This window comes from Leptinotarsa decemlineata, unplaced genomic scaffold (genome assembly GCF_025532065.1).
Source record: "Leptinotarsa decemlineata unplaced genomic scaffold, Ldec_3_MD MMD2_tig00026314_RagTag_RagTag, whole genome shotgun sequence".
Taxonomy (NCBI): Eukaryota; Metazoa; Arthropoda; class Insecta; order Coleoptera; family Chrysomelidae; genus Leptinotarsa; species Leptinotarsa decemlineata.
In genome coordinates this window covers 3,773,887-3,789,981 of record NW_027412684.1, presented here as the reverse complement: position 1 = coordinate 3,789,981, position 16,095 = coordinate 3,773,887, and the positions used below count along the sequence as shown (strand labels likewise).

General features: G+C 35.3%; 1 protein-coding gene across 2 annotated transcripts in view; it reads right to left on the bottom strand.

The window, feature by feature from the left end:
• Window positions 1-16,095, bottom strand: part of CARPB (Carbonic anhydrase-related protein B) — a 1,001,903-nt gene that overhangs the window by 899,921 nt on the left and 85,887 nt on the right. The gene's annotated exons all lie outside the window — the stretch shown is intronic.

The following is a 16,095-nucleotide window of genomic DNA, read 5'->3' as shown; positions in this document are numbered from 1 at the left end:
AATTCGATAATCATTTCTGTTTACATAAGAATCACAATAAGTATATATAAATATTTCGTTTATATAGAGATATAAAGTGGGAAAGTAGGGATTCAAATAACAGAGTGATGATTGAAAATACTACTTACACACACACACACACATATATATATATATATATATATATATATATATATATATATATATATATATATATATATATATATATATACAATCGATCGCTTAAAAAACACTAACTTCTTTCGAAGATTCTGATAATTCCTCTTCCATATTCTTTGTTTCATTATCACTGTCGTCATTTCAATCAATAATGAATTTATTTCCACCATTAATATGGAAATGTCCAATTTCCATATAGTCTTTTTCAATTGAGATTACTTTCTTAATCCTTTTCTGCAAGTCTTCTTCGATAGTATTAGATACTTCTTCGTTAACTAGCTCTATTACTTTCTTATCAAATTTTGGAAAATTATTTTTACGCCTGATGCTTTGTTTCAATTTTCTCCAAATCAACTCGATAGGATTGAAAACACAAAAATAGAGGGGAAGTCTCAGTATGGTGTGTCCATACTTTTCAGCAATACTCTCAAGGGCATACACTTGTTCAAATGTTTTTGTGTGTAAAACTTCAAGTAGTTTATTTTTGGTATAGTTATCTTCAAAATACAAATTGTTATCCATTAAAAAACTTTATATTTCATCTTTCCTCGAATTTTTATTGGGTACTTTGATGAGGTGTCGCGAATAATAGGAAGCGTTGTCAAGAACTAATACACTATTCGCATCCAAATTTGGGATCTCTTTTTCGCATTGTTCATCAGCGCTATTGGAATCACTACACAAGAAAAAGTCTGCGTTGTTATCATACTCGTTATCACGAATAGTAAACAGATAACGAAAATTTTAAGTAATTATTATAACTGCACCAATATCGAATTTCAACACTCAAATCGCGATCAGTTCCTGAACTAAACAATGACAACACGACGGCTCGCATTCTATTCGTCACCGTAACATGACTTCAAAATTAAATTTTATGACTTTTCAGCCAATCATGAAACTCGGTTAGTAAAAATCATCCAATACGAACCGCCAATTCTTCAGTCCACGTGGACTAGCTGGCAGCGGCTTTATCTCTTTGTGCTAGTTTTTTTGGCATTTGAGGGCGCCGATAGCTCTAAGTGTTAACAATAAAAATTAATTCGGCCATACGCTATGTTCAAAGTGAAAACCATCCCGTGTATGTCACATCATCCTCGCCCCAGACATGCAGCCACTTCGTTATTGTCTAGCGTAGCAGACGGCAAAAGGTGCATTCATTGGGAAAGGCGGGCCGTGATCTAATTACGATGCAGCTACTAGTATAATTGAAGATTTAACTTTTTCACCAAGTGAGTCGTTAAATATCAGGTTATACAATGTAGCAGTGTTGTAGATGTTCAAAGTAGAGACGATCTGTTCTGAGATAAGAAAATTCTCGAATCGTTCCATTCCAAACCTGTGAAAAAATTATTTTCACATATAGTCAGCGTGCATGCTTGAAGACTGGCTATAAATCAAATCATCTAAAAGAACAATTCGTTCAGGCTAGTCTCAACTCCCCACACTGTAGGTTAATGGACTGACGCCTATCAGAGAACAACTACTCCCCTGGCTAATACCACGAAAGGCGTTGGATTATATCCGACAGATGTCAATGCAGTATTCTTCACTGAAGTTATTCCTGCATATGCTATTAGCGACACAACTACCGCAATATATTTTCAATTATTAGAACATACTTGCAGACCAGTTTCGGGCTGTTTGGCCACTCGGTCAGTACAAGGTAGTGTCAATTATCAACATAAAGTCGATGATTCCGATAATTGGAAATCGAATTCCTCCTTGATAGTGTCGATTGTTGCACCCGCTCTGAAGGTTGGGTGTCTTGTTGAATGTGCTTTGAATTAGAAAACATCAATGTTAGGTTTTTCCAACCCCAATCCAATTCAACGACACAGTTGTATTGAAGCAGTGTGGGTTATCAAAAGATATGATATATTTTTTGTTAAACTAGAAATCACTTCTGATATAATATTTTACTGTTGTCGCTGACAACAATCCTGATTGAGCCTTGAAGACTAGAAATAATAGTTTTGGTTGAAAATTGCCGAGAGCTGATGTTTTCAATAACTCCGAAATATTTATTTCTACTTCCTTTCTCCCTCGCATTAATATCCCAAAGTTTGATTTCGGTTAAGTCTTAGATCTTTGAGATGAGGTTCAAGCTAAAATAAGTACCAGTTGTCAGTAAGTAGAGAAACTGTTGGAGATTCTGAAGGATGTAAATTTAAAAATTAGCGGAGAACAGGTTCAAGGTCCCAAATTTCTGTATATTTGGAAAGGAGCGGTATCGATCTAAAAACACCTTTCAGGAAACTAGGATTCAGTTTGGACTGACGTGTATTAAAGTTCAATGTGGGATCAATTTATGAACATTCAGCTCTTCATATTTAGCACCATTATTGATTTTTGTGTGAAGAATTCTGTAACTTGTTAGTCAGAATTCAAAACTAGTTCTCTATTTCCCTTACAGAATATCTACATTTTATAAGTGTTGTATCATACTACTTTTCTGTCTGAAATTATGAAATGTCTGATAATAAAAAATATTTAAGTTTTGGAAACCAAGGTTGGGTTTTCCATTAACTACAACCCATTCTGTTCCGTCCCTTCAGATTTTATTCAGTATCTTTGAGAGTAATGCCAAAGGAAGATCATAAAAATTTTGATTTTTCTAGAGGTGGTGAACGCATTTATTAATTATGAGTAGTTATTTCTGCCAGAACTTATAATTCTCGAACTTGGCATTTTGCCTCGATACGAACAATTCAATTGGGTAAGGTGTCTGCTGAATACCTCAACAATTTTTTGAATATTTCAGGAATATTCCGTCTCAATATTCGTATGACGAGATTTTTTATTTGCCTCTATATTTCTTGAGATTTGATGTATGAGGCAAAAATTATAATTTTTCTCTTTTCACACCATCGCCATGTATTTTTTCTTATCCCATTTGTTGATGTAGGCGATGAATGTGTTGCTGTCCACCCTTCAAAATATCTTGCCAACACTCATCTCTTTTGCAAAACATTTTAATCCGTGATGTATAGCAAGCAGTTCCAGGATAGGTATTGATGTGTTTCGACATTTCCGAAGCCCACCAAAATCCCTCAGCAATTTCACCATCCTGTTGAAGAAGAATTGATGAAAATTTTATAGTTGAAACTGTCATCCCAAAACGTCAAACATCATTTGAAATCATTTTCAAGTACGAAGGAGTTCTCAATCTCCACCTGATACTCTTAATGCCAAAGTTTTGTAATTTTCCACTTCCGTGGTATACAACTAGTTATATTGGAACTAGACACGTTGCTATCCTGTTAGTTTGTCAAAATATCTGATTTTTAGAAACCCCTTTTCTCGAAGTTTTGTAAGATAATTTATTAAATTTTTTTATGGCATAAAAACTTAATAGTTACCGAACACGTCGGCAGTTTCTTTGTATGGCATGGGCAGTGTGGTACAAGTTTTTTCAAAATTAATTTCATTTTTCATAGACCTACACGGATTTTTTATTAGTAGTAAAGAGTATGTAATGTATATAATCTTTCATTCAGCCCACGACACTGTTTCTGCTCGATTGTTAGCAAACGCGGCAGCCAAATGGCATACAGCTTCCTCATGTCCAAATTTTTAGATAACACAACACAACAAAAAAATATTTTTTGAATGTTTCCTACACTAAATTAGTCAATTTCTACTAATTTTGGGGTGATAAAAACGAAAATAACAATGAAAAATTTTTATTAGCTCTGGTTTTTGAGATACACAGTACTTAATCTTAAAGAGTAGTTATACTATACGTGAAAAGTGAAAGTACATAAAACAATATTGTTATGTTTCTTTTAGAATATTTTAAGTACAAAATTAATAAAAAAAAAACTTTATTCTTAGTGTTTTGACAAATAAAAGAAGTTTGTACCACCAAATTTCAATTAAGTCCATCCGATTCATTGTAAGATCGCTGTCGTTTAGCTTGTCTTTTATAAAACACTTCTGGAGCATCCTGACATCTGGCAATGTCTTGATGGAATCTTTCTCCATGTTCGTCACTCACAGCTCCACAGTTTTGTGGGAAGAAATTAAGATGAGAGTGAAGAAAATGAATTTTTAAGGACATGTTGCATCCAAGTTGGTGGTAAGCTTGAAGAAGCTCTTTAACCAATGCTGTGAAGTTATCATCTCTTTTGTTACCTAAAAACCCATGTACAACCCCCTTAAAGGCTTCCCAGGCTCTTTTTTCAGTCCATCAAACCATTAACATCAGAACAAACTACGAGGTTTTCTTTTTTCTCAAAAAAAGGAAACAAATCTTTTTGACGCTGTCTGTACTGAGATATTTTCACATCATGTTTTAGAAGATTCCACTGTTGTAGTCTTGACCCTAACAGCTCAGCCTTTTCCTTAGACAAGCGAAGATCTCTTATAAGGTCACTCAACTCTGCTTGACTAATTCTGTGCGGATCACTAGACCTATCGTTTACCTCAAAATCAGGGTCATAGGATGTAGAAGGATGGGTTGCTCCTTCTAAACAGTCTTCATCACCTTCCTCTAAAATTTCATAGTTTTGGGGTGGAGAAGGGACTGGCAAATTATCTGAGTGTGGTACAGGCCGAAGAGCAGATGGGAGATTAGGGTATTTAACCGTTCCTCTTTTCTTCATAGATAAACCTTGCTTAATGGGAGGAGTTAAGCAGAAATAACAGTCGTCTGTATGATTGGTAGGCTCACGCCAAACCATAGGTACTGCAAAAGCCATTGCCCGGTTTTTATTTTTCAGCCACTCTCGCAATATGACGAAACAAGAATTACAACATATATGAGGAGCCCATGATTTATCTTGGTCCCCAACTTTCACACCAAAATAATGTTCATAGGCTGTCTTAACGATAGGTGTCATTTTACGTTTCTGAGCCTTAAATGTTATTTCACCACATATATAGCAAAAGCTATCGACAGAATTCACACACTTTCGAGGCATTTCAGATCAGCACTTAAATTAATTTAAAAATCAACTTCACACGATAATTTCAATAGCAACCACGTGCGTACAATTGACAAACTCACATAGGTTATGTTTACTACTTAAGAACAGCTGATGAGAGGGGTGTTATGTAAACAAACATGTGTACCAACTGTTGGTGATGAAATATTTCATTTGTTGAAAACTCAATATACATATATACAGTGCTAGTCAAAAGTCCCCTCCCCCCTCGTATCTTTGGAACGGATATACCTATAATAATGAAATTTGGAGGGTGGAAATAAACGGATGTAGGCTTCTTAACTGGTCATAACAGGTGACGCAATAGTCATAAATGACGTCACAAGGCCACTGTGACCAAAAATTTTAAATGGGACCCTATGGCAAGTGACAGCTCGTTTGGAAGGTATTGAAAATACCTATTCAGTCATACCAATTTTGTTTGGGTTTCGGCTGATTTTGATTGATAAATTGAAGAAATACGAAAATTATTGTTTCGCATTTAATTAATAAAGATTTTAAAGTAGGCCTCTGGTTCATTGTCAAAAAGGTTGACGTGTTTGAATTATCTACTTGTCAAAAGTGTTTATACCTTGAAAATTTACCTAAGCTATTGTTTAACGAGACGTTAAAGTGTTTACATAGGCAAAATGGTACGTACTGTAGCCGACAAAGTAGCAGCTATCTTAATAATTGGTGAATGTAGAAACAATTTCCATGCAGCGGAACGACTGTTTAATGAGAGGTACCCCGATCGCCCTATATAGAGGGTTTATTTGAGGGAGCTTCTTCGGAAGTTTGAAGCATCAGGTAGTGTTCAAGATGCCAAACGATCTGGTCGACCAACAATTAGTGATGACAAAAAAATTGACATACTTGGAGAAATGGTAGTGAACCCTACTTCTTCCACAGCCCAAGTTGCGTCTATCTGTGAAGTCAGTCAAAGGACAGTACATAGGGTGTTGGCTAAAAACAAATTTCATCCATACAAATTAAAAATGGTGCACCAACTTTCAGATGATGACCCCGACCGAAGACTAGAATTCTGTGAAACTATGTCCGATAAAATGAACCAACAACCAGGCTACATACAGACAATTTGTTTTAGTACGAAAGTACTTCCTTTCTCAATGGAAATGTTAACACTCAAAATGTGAGGTATTGGAGTGACACAAATCCTCACATCTTTCGTGAAAAACATACTCAATTTCCAGAAAAAGTGAATGTTTGGGCAGGTATTTTGGGAAACCACATAGTTGGGCCTCTTTTTCTCAATGCTAACTTAACCGGTGAATTGTATCTGGAGATGTTACAAACTGATATTGAGGCGTTAATTCTTGAAATTCTAGAAGATAATCCAGATGAATTCGACAACTTGGAAATAACGTTTCAACTAGATGGTGCTCCTGTACACTATTACGGTGCAGTAAGACGTTACCTAGATGAAGAATATCGTGGTAGATGGATTGGACGACGAGGTTCGATCGAATGGCCAGCTCGGTCACCGGACCTTACACCATTAGATTTTTTTTCTATGGGGGTACTTGAAATCTAAGGTTTACGCTACAGCACCTGACAGTATTGCCATTCTGAAACAACGAATTGTTGAAGAATGTAGGGCAATTTCCGCTGACACACTGGGACGAGTACGACAAGAGTTTAGCAATAGGATGCATTACTGCCAGGAAGTAGATGGAGCACATTTTGAACACTTATTATAAGAACTGGTTCTTAAATCTTTATTAATTAAATGCGAAACTATAATTTTCGTATTTCTTCAATTTATCAATCAAAATCAGCCGAAACCCAAACAAAATTGGTATGACTGAATAGGTATTTTCAATACCTTTCAAACGAGCTGTCACTTGCCATAGGGTCCCATTTAAAATTTTTGGTCACAGTGGCCTTGTGGCGTCATTTATGACTATTGCGTCACCTGTTATGACCAGTTAAGAAGCCTACATCCGTTTATTTCCTCCCTCCAAATTTCATTATTAGAAGTATACCCGTTCAAAAGATACGAGGGGGGGGAGGGGACTTTTGACTAGCACTGTATAATATAATGATACTATATCTTGAAAACAAGAGCTAATATATAATTTTTATGGTCACTTTCGGTTTTAACACGTGGAAATACATTAAAATCATCTAATTTCAACCCCGAAACAAAAACTTTGTTGTGTTGTGTAATATATGACGTACCGCACTTTTTGAAATGCCTACTGAGTCTGCTAGCTCGCACCCTTTCAGTCGACGATCATTCAGTACCGCTTTGTGGAATTTCTTCACCGTTTCTGCAGTCATCACCTCATTTGGCCAACCACTGCGATGCTCGTCTTGACAGCTCGTACGGCCTCGTTTGAACTCTGCTACCTAATATTTTACTGTTGTAAACAAAGGAGCAGACTCACTCAGAATAGAATCCGGTTCCGCTTTATATTGGTTGGGATGATGCCTTTCAAATAAAAGTAATGTGCTACATGACGATGACCAAATACTAAACAACGTAGTGTATTCAAATTTGAAACATTTGCTTTATAGATTGTGGCCCGATTGCCGAAAGTTGTAGAGAATCACATCATCCGCTGACCACCATACAGTAACCATGATGGTGAGTTTTTGATCTGAGAAGTGCCTGCACTTTTCATCACACGAGCGATCCGATTTAAAAAAGGATTGCTTTGGTTGCGCAAAACCAAAAAAAACAGATCTCAGAACGTGTTGATCGTTCAAATCGTAGGACAGTCACTTTTCGAGCTTTTTCACCTTTTCAATACTTTTTGATCCATCAAAAACCGCATGGGAGCTAACGCCCAGTCCTTTCGCCATCCCACGTACCGTTTGTGATGGGTGAGTCTTCACCAGGGTCCTCAAATCCTGAACTGCTGTAGATAGACCACTTCGGGGCTCTTTTTGAGGCTGAAATCTCTTGTACGAAATCTCGCAAACCGAAATCAAGCAGTGCGTTCATCAACACCAACATTGCCTGGTTAATTTTTCAGGCTGTTTCGGCCACGTTATGGTTCAATTTGAATTCGTAGATGCAAAATTGGCCAAAAATAGCTCAACGACATCATATACAATTAATCAGCTGAAAAGAGGGAGAAAATTAAAATTCGGAAAGAAAATAAACAGCATCATCAATGTAAAGAGTGCAAAATTCTCTATCAGTATATACAACGACTCAGTAGAATGAATATTCATTGAAATAAGAAGCTACAAAAACACATGGCATTAAATTGGACAAAACTATTGAAACAACCATCAACTTCACGAGAAAAGTTGAATATTACCAGTCGCAACAATAGTACAATTCCGTGGCGTGAAGACACTTCATGAAATCGTGGTATAAATTCGAGTTAACAGGGAGAGTTGCATACCAACATACTAGTCTTGACAAAATGGTATAATGATAATACTAATGAAAAAATTTAAAAAATAATCTCCACATTCGGGACACAAACACTTTTTCAAAAGGGGCCTCATAATCATATAACGTTTCAACAAATGGATGGACGAACAGACAGAGAACAAAAATATATTTAAGTAACACTTGTTTGTGTTACTGTTTTATTGTGAAGAAAGGCTGAGAGGGTCAACACCTATTCCATAGGAAGATAACAAGAAAATGAATTTTCAAGATGAAATCATTTGTACCGAAGATGATGAAGATTAGGTTAGCATGCTTATTGTGGACATTCATGGATGATGATCAGTATTACCAAATCTATTCTCACGCAAAAAGTTTCACAAAATGAAGCTGTCAAACATGGTATTGCATTCAAATCAAAAACAAGAAATGAATTTTGTCAATAGAGAAATTCCGCATGTTAAACTGTTGGATTAGTCGTTAATGTAGAATATTCATATGTTGCTAGATCACCGTATGGTTTCATAGGGAATGAAGGTATGATTGAATGTCTCTATAACGCTAGATTCGAATATCCAAATAATTACAATTTCAATGTTCTCTCTGCAAATAGTGATGATTTCAAACCTAATCATGATAAAAATGTTCATATCCAAGGACTATTTCAAATCACCAAATGGAAGTAATACAAGTTAGTAATTTACGCATTCAGAAGTATCAAAATAGTATTGATAACCAAATGTGATCGTTTTTGTGAGGTAATTTGGGAAGAATTGAAAATGTTATTTCTAGTATAATTTTTCACCAACAATTGTTAATCCTGAATCATATCTCTCATATAACGAACGGAAGTTGTGCACGAAAGATGATAAGTTTATTCTCAAAATAATAATAATAAGTTTCTCAAAATAAAATACAATAATATAATAATTATGCACTTTTCTTTACTTATTCCAAATATTGACAATAATTAGTACACTTTAAAATCGGGTTCAGTTGTATTTCTATATAAGAATTATATGTATAAAATTATGTATAATTCACTAAAATGTTGTAACATAATAAAATTATAGTAAATGTAATATAATTAGGCTAATGAGCCTTACATACAATTATTGAAACATAAATATCATAACATAGGTAACGAACATAAATAATCAACAAGAATATAATATTCAACGAAAGTCATTTTTTGTGGAGGAAAAAAAATCAGTTTTTTATCGACCTTTTTTTGGGTAATGGTTACCTTCCACAATCTGAAAAAATATAAAAATTATAATGGAGAACTTTATACAAGTGTAGAAGGGCAAACTTTTTAGTTTACCCCGATAAGTTACTGCGTAAAAATCAAAGTATTTTTCACAAAGAAAAATCTTCTATTTATCAGTAACTTGTCGTATTTTACAATTTTGCCTATCAAAAAAATATTAAGAAATTATACTTATCTTTTACGTTTCGGAGGCCAAAATCTGCCTCCAATATTGTATATTCTAATATTAAAACAATGAATGGACAGCCTCACGTTCTGAAGAAAGAATATAATGTTTAGTCTTTTTTTTGAAGGAATATATGTTTGAGACTTCTTTGTTTTCCGTCGGCAAAAGAAAATTTACTAGATAAAAAAGAATGATTTCTCTGTCCTATTCTCTTTCTGGCTGGTTTCATTTTCAGAGAATTATTCTCTTTCAGACGAGTTTGGTAGTTATGGCTGATGAGTGGGAGATTAAATCTGTTTTTGAATTGTCTTATCACAATTTTATAGTAATAGTGCTGACGCAAATCAAAGACTTCCGTTTCTGCAAAAAGTAGATCGGAGGAATACCTAATTGGTTTGGAAGATATAATTTTCAAAAATCTTTTTTGTATTACTTCAAGATTCTGCAAGTGAGCATTTGTTGCTGCCCCCAAGCTAGAATACCGTAAGTAAGTCGTGTTTCCACTAATGATTGATAAAGAATTTTGAGATACTTGAAATCCAGTATTTGCTGAAAGTATTTGAACCTAAATAGGAGAGAACGTAGAGTTTTACAGACTTGCACCAGGTGTTTATCATTGCTTAGTTATTTTTTCGGACTGTTTCAGCAGCGCTTTGGTTCAATTTGAATTTGTAGAGAAAATTTGGCCAAAAATCACTTGAAATGAATATCGACTGATGAAAACGAATTTTCTCATCATTATATGGTATTAACGGAAAAACAGATTTCAAACAGATTTTTTAGAATATATAAAAACCTTCGGAAAATCATTTGAGGAGCAAGGTGATGGGTCTATTAGATCTTCCACTATAACCTGCGAGATTTTATTGTGGTATGATTCAAATCAAACTCCAACAAACGAGGCTGACCTCTTCACAACGAAGTTGATCAGTTTGCTCAGTTCCATTTGTCAGATCAGATATGGAATGTGATACTCTACCTACAGATTCGGACCACGGCGTGGTAAAAGGCACGTCGTATCTTCGACAGTGGAATTCTCCATATATGATCATCCAGATAACAGCGATCTGCCTACAACAGACAACGAAAATCATCTCGACTCTAGTCTTACAATTCTTTGGTGACTTTTTCTGAATAATTGCACCCATCCTGTTACATTATGATAGAAGAGTGAAGTTTCAGTGTTAGGTACAACTCAAAATCATGCCAAAAAAGGTTTTGGTCTGCCAAGTTAGGCATCATTTAATTACTACCGAGACCAGCAATCCAGGCACAAGTCACTTCGTAAAGTCTTCATATGCAGAAGACTTTTTCTGGCAGCTCAATACCAATGTGTACGTTGTTTGTTCAGAGCCAAGATCTTCCAGATCCATTTGGTTGTCAGGCTGTGTATGATGAGTTTCCGAAAATTACTTCAGAAAAATCAGTGGTAGACTCCTCTCTGAAATATGGTAACATATAATCCTAGACAAATTGATATCTCTGTCCTGAGTCGTCGGAAGCTCTATTACTGAGAACTTTTTCATACATGAAAAATAGTCCAAAAGTAAGCCAGTAAATACACAGATATATATAATATGTGGTAGAATGTATGAGGCAACAAAATAGGAAATCATTTATAAATGTGAGGAAACCAGATGTATGAGACTAGTGTTAGGAGTAGTAGAGAGACAAGATTGTTGAAATGAATGTCATGAAATGTATCGGCGTGATTTTCTCGTCAAAGAAGACCTAGACGTCAGCATCAATGAAATAAATGTTTTTTCTGTCTGTCCTCGTTTTAGCAGAGTTTAAAGTGCGTTGATGATGATGCAAACTTTTTGTAACGATAATTAAAATATTTTTTATTTGGAAACAATCAAATGTACTTTTTCTACAATCACTTTTCAACCAAGTTAGGTTGAGAGGAGAACACTGGAACTTTTTCCAGTACAGGGTTTGGTGCTTCTGATCATTTTTTTGTACAAAGAATATAGAACGATTGTAATGCGTCATTCAAACCGCGGCATTCAAACTGCGTCATTCAAAATAACGCAATTTTTAGAAATCTAAGAAGAAGAAGAAGAATTTAATAATAGCAAAATTACACGCTTTCGCTTATCAACCACAGAATATCACGATATGGAAGTCGTGTCTCTGTGTCAATCTCGATCAAAACCATAAATATCACATTTTTGTTCTGCAATCTTTGCTTGGCAAAATGTGGAACTGTTTGAGAGTTTTTGTTTTCGTAGTGATTTTATGTTGTGTGCTCCATAGTAGTGCTTCTGCAGTAATTCATATATTCGATGTAAAGTGCAAAAATAAATTTGTACGGATTGTTGGGAGATGTCGAGAGAATTTTAGGTTAGTGATGTCATGGTGAATTTTCATTGCCGATTTATTTTTTTAATGGAACAGGGATGGGGCTGTACATTTATTTTTCAAGGTTGACTGAAATACACTAATGAATTTATCAACAGCCTAAAATTGTCAGCTCCGTTATATTTGTCGTTTTCGGGTATGTTGACGGTAGTTTATTTCGAACGAATTTCAAAACGTTACACCAACACGAATGGTTAGCATTTTCAGGAATAAAAACAGAGAGTGCGAACAATGTCTGCTTGATTTTTAATGCCACAATTTTCTTTATTTCTATCTAGTTTAAAAACTACCGATAAAGCGCACCCCATAAAAAACATGTGTTAAAAGGTATTTCTTTCAGAAAACGAATCCGTTTAATGGAACCCTCGTGACGGTATAAAATGGAAAAGTCTGAATAATATCATAAAATCAAGTTCGTAGACTGAGATTTTTATCAAAAATCAAACCCACTATGGAAGTTAAATGATATGTGGTCAGTAAATATACAAATGATTTACTTACACAATGAAATGCAAAAAATATCATCACATCAAACACAAAAAGTGTTGAGATATTTGAAATTAAAAGAGAGTTAAATGAATATGAAATTACTATGGATATTCATCAATTAACGGCCGAAGCAATCAGAAAATAAAATAAATAAAATATTTCGAACATCCGATTGATATATTTAGATAAGTTAGTTGAAAAAATTTAATAAAGTAAATTATTATAAGAATAAACTTCCTAAGAACGTTTTTCCAAATGGAGTTAATCTCCAGCAATGCAAATTCAATATGAATCGCTATTTTCGCATAGGCACCGCTCTAAGAGCGCCTTAAGGATTTTCCTGAAGTGCTTGTATTTTGTATTGTATTACGAAAGTGCCTGGGTGGCTCATCGATGTCCAACAATATTCAATCACCTTCCTCAAGCTATATAATGACTTTAGCGCTCTTAAGAAAGAATTGAAAGACTTGCTTTCTGTGAGCTCAGCAGAATTCTACGATAATAATTTCAATTGGGTATGACCAACTGTAATATCTACGGTATTTTATTGATTTGATTTGCCATGATTCAATTTAATCCAAATTAATTCATTTTATATTATTGGCCATGTTATTTACATGTCTCTTTTCAATTCATGTTATCACTTACTTTTTGTGATTTAACTTTTGTGATTTCATTTATATGCATTTATATGTTTCACCATGCTTTGTCAACAATATCTTTTTCTTCGGACAATAAAGTATATTTTGAATTGAATTTCACTACTATCCTGAACGTCTCCTGTTCTAGAGCATCCACTTTTCATCACAAGTGATCCGAATCCAATCCGAAAAAGGATGTTTTGGTGCAAAGGAGAAAATACATCGAAACTTGATCGTTCAAATTATAGTTCACCCACTTTCCAAGCTTTGTGACCTTTCCAATACGTTTTTATTCATCAAAAACCATATGGGAGCTAACGCCCAGTTCTTCCGCCAACCCACGCACCGTTTATGATGGATGAGTCTCCACGAGGGTTTTCAAATTTTCGTCCTAGATTACTGTAGGCCGACCACTTAGGGGCTCACCTTAGAACCTAAAATCTTTGAAACAAAATTTCACAAACCAACGTCGAATAGTAGGGTAGACCGGAGACAATTGAAACAGGGGACAATAGAAACAACCGCCATAGTAGACCGATTTCGCGGTTTAAATCACGCGCTCTTATATCAAACGAAGCGCCATTAGATGAAGCACGTAGCCATCTATCGGCCACTGACGGCAGTTGTGAGTGTATGTGCACGTCCACGATAACTTGATTTCCCGCTATCGAAGTAAACTTTTACACTGATTGAAAAAGTGTGTTACAAGAGATAAAAACGTAAGTATCCAGCTTAGACTATATTTATTACTTTGTTTGGTATATGCACTTTAGTCGGGATACTTTAAATTATTACTCTAATCCAATAATCCAAGAGTAAGAAAATATTTGAGTGTTCACTCAAAAATGTGCTGCAGGGACAGTTGAAACACATGACATGTCGTGAATTTTTCATGTGGTTCATATTGTAGGTTGTGTAAGTGTATGTTAAGATGTCAACTTTTGTTTTAGGATGCCACGAGTAAGAGTGAGAAAAACTAAGAGAGGATTAAAATCCATTTTGGAAAATAATGCTTCGATAAGGTCTGCAGCAGCTAAATATGAACTACATTACGTCTCTTTGAGTAGATTTATTAGGAAGAAAAAGCAAGCAATTGAGCAAGAATCCGCTGTTCCTGTCACTATGGGTTATCATTGTGTGAGGCAATATTTGACGTGAACCAGGAAAAAATTATTGTTGGCTATATAATCAAAGCAGCGCATATATTCTACGGATTACCACTCGAAAAAATTCGGAAATTAGCTTTTCAATTGGCCGTGAAATATTCGCTGAAAATGCCAGATACGTGGAGACAAAATGCCATGGCAGGAGAGGATTGGTTTTCTGGATTTATGAAACGCAATCCAAAACTTTCAATCCGCTGCGCTCAAGCAACTAGTTTCAACGTTACGAACGTAAAACTTCTTTATGACAACATAGCTAATGTTATGGACAGGTACAAATTTGAACCGAAAGATATATATAATGTCGACAGGGGTCACGACGGTCCAAAAACCTGTTAAAGTAGTAGCCGAAAAGGGAACCAAACAGGTAGGCGCACTGAAATCAGGAGAAAGAGGAACGCTGGTAACCGTAGCTTTAGCTGTAAATGCTATCGGTAACAGTGTACCCCCCATTTTTATATTCCCACTGTTGAGATACAAGGATCACTTCGTCCGTGACGGTCCAGTGGGGTGTATTGGAGCAGGACACGCGAGCGGCTGGATGCAAGAAGATGAGTTCTTGATATACCTCAACCATTTTCAAAAACACACCAATGCTTCAATTGAAAATAAAGAATTGCTTTTACCTGATAATCATCAGTCACACATAGGTATACGATGCTTGGACTTCTGTAAAGAAAATGGCATTTTCATATTGTCTTTCCCCCACATTGTTCACACAAATTGCAACCGCTAGATCGATCTGTCTACGCTCCTTTTAAGAAGGCTGTAAATTCAATTTGCGATGCCTGGATGAGAAATAACCCAGGCAAAACAATGACAATTTACGATATCCCAAGCTCACACAAAAAAGAAAAGGAAAGTTAAGAGAAAAGTTACGGAGTTCAACGACATGCCATAGGCAGTTCGTCAGCTTAAGAAAACCAAACAACGCCAAAACAATCAGGAACAGAGTGAAAGGGACGAAGAAGAAACTTACTGTCTAGTTTGCCTGGAACCGTATGGCAATAGTCGCCCTGCATTGAATGTCGTCACTGGTCCCACGAAGAATGTACTCGACAAGAAGATCTTTACATGTGTCACAATTGCTTGTCAGAATGAATATTTTTAATTTGTATTTGTATGTAATTTATTTTGTATTAGAATAAATATTTCTCTAATCTGAATGCTGTTTCAATTGTCCCATGTATATGTTTCATTAGTCCCCGGCAAGGGGACGATTGAAAAAGTTTGATGAGCTACAGTTTTTGTTTTATATCTTATTTATCTATAATTTTAGGCGAACGAAATGATGTAAATAGAAACCCGATTGAATATGCTCCCTTTTACCCTTGTCATAATTAAGAAATTTGCGATAGGTGCAGAGAAAAAAATTCAAGAAGCAAAAATATTTCAATTGTCCCCGGTCTACCCTACGTTCATTAACATTATCATTGCCTGGTTAATATTGGCCGAAAATCGATGAATATCGACGGATAAAAACACATTTTTTTTCATTATCGTATGCTAGAATATATAAAAATCGCCGCTAAATCATTTGGGGAG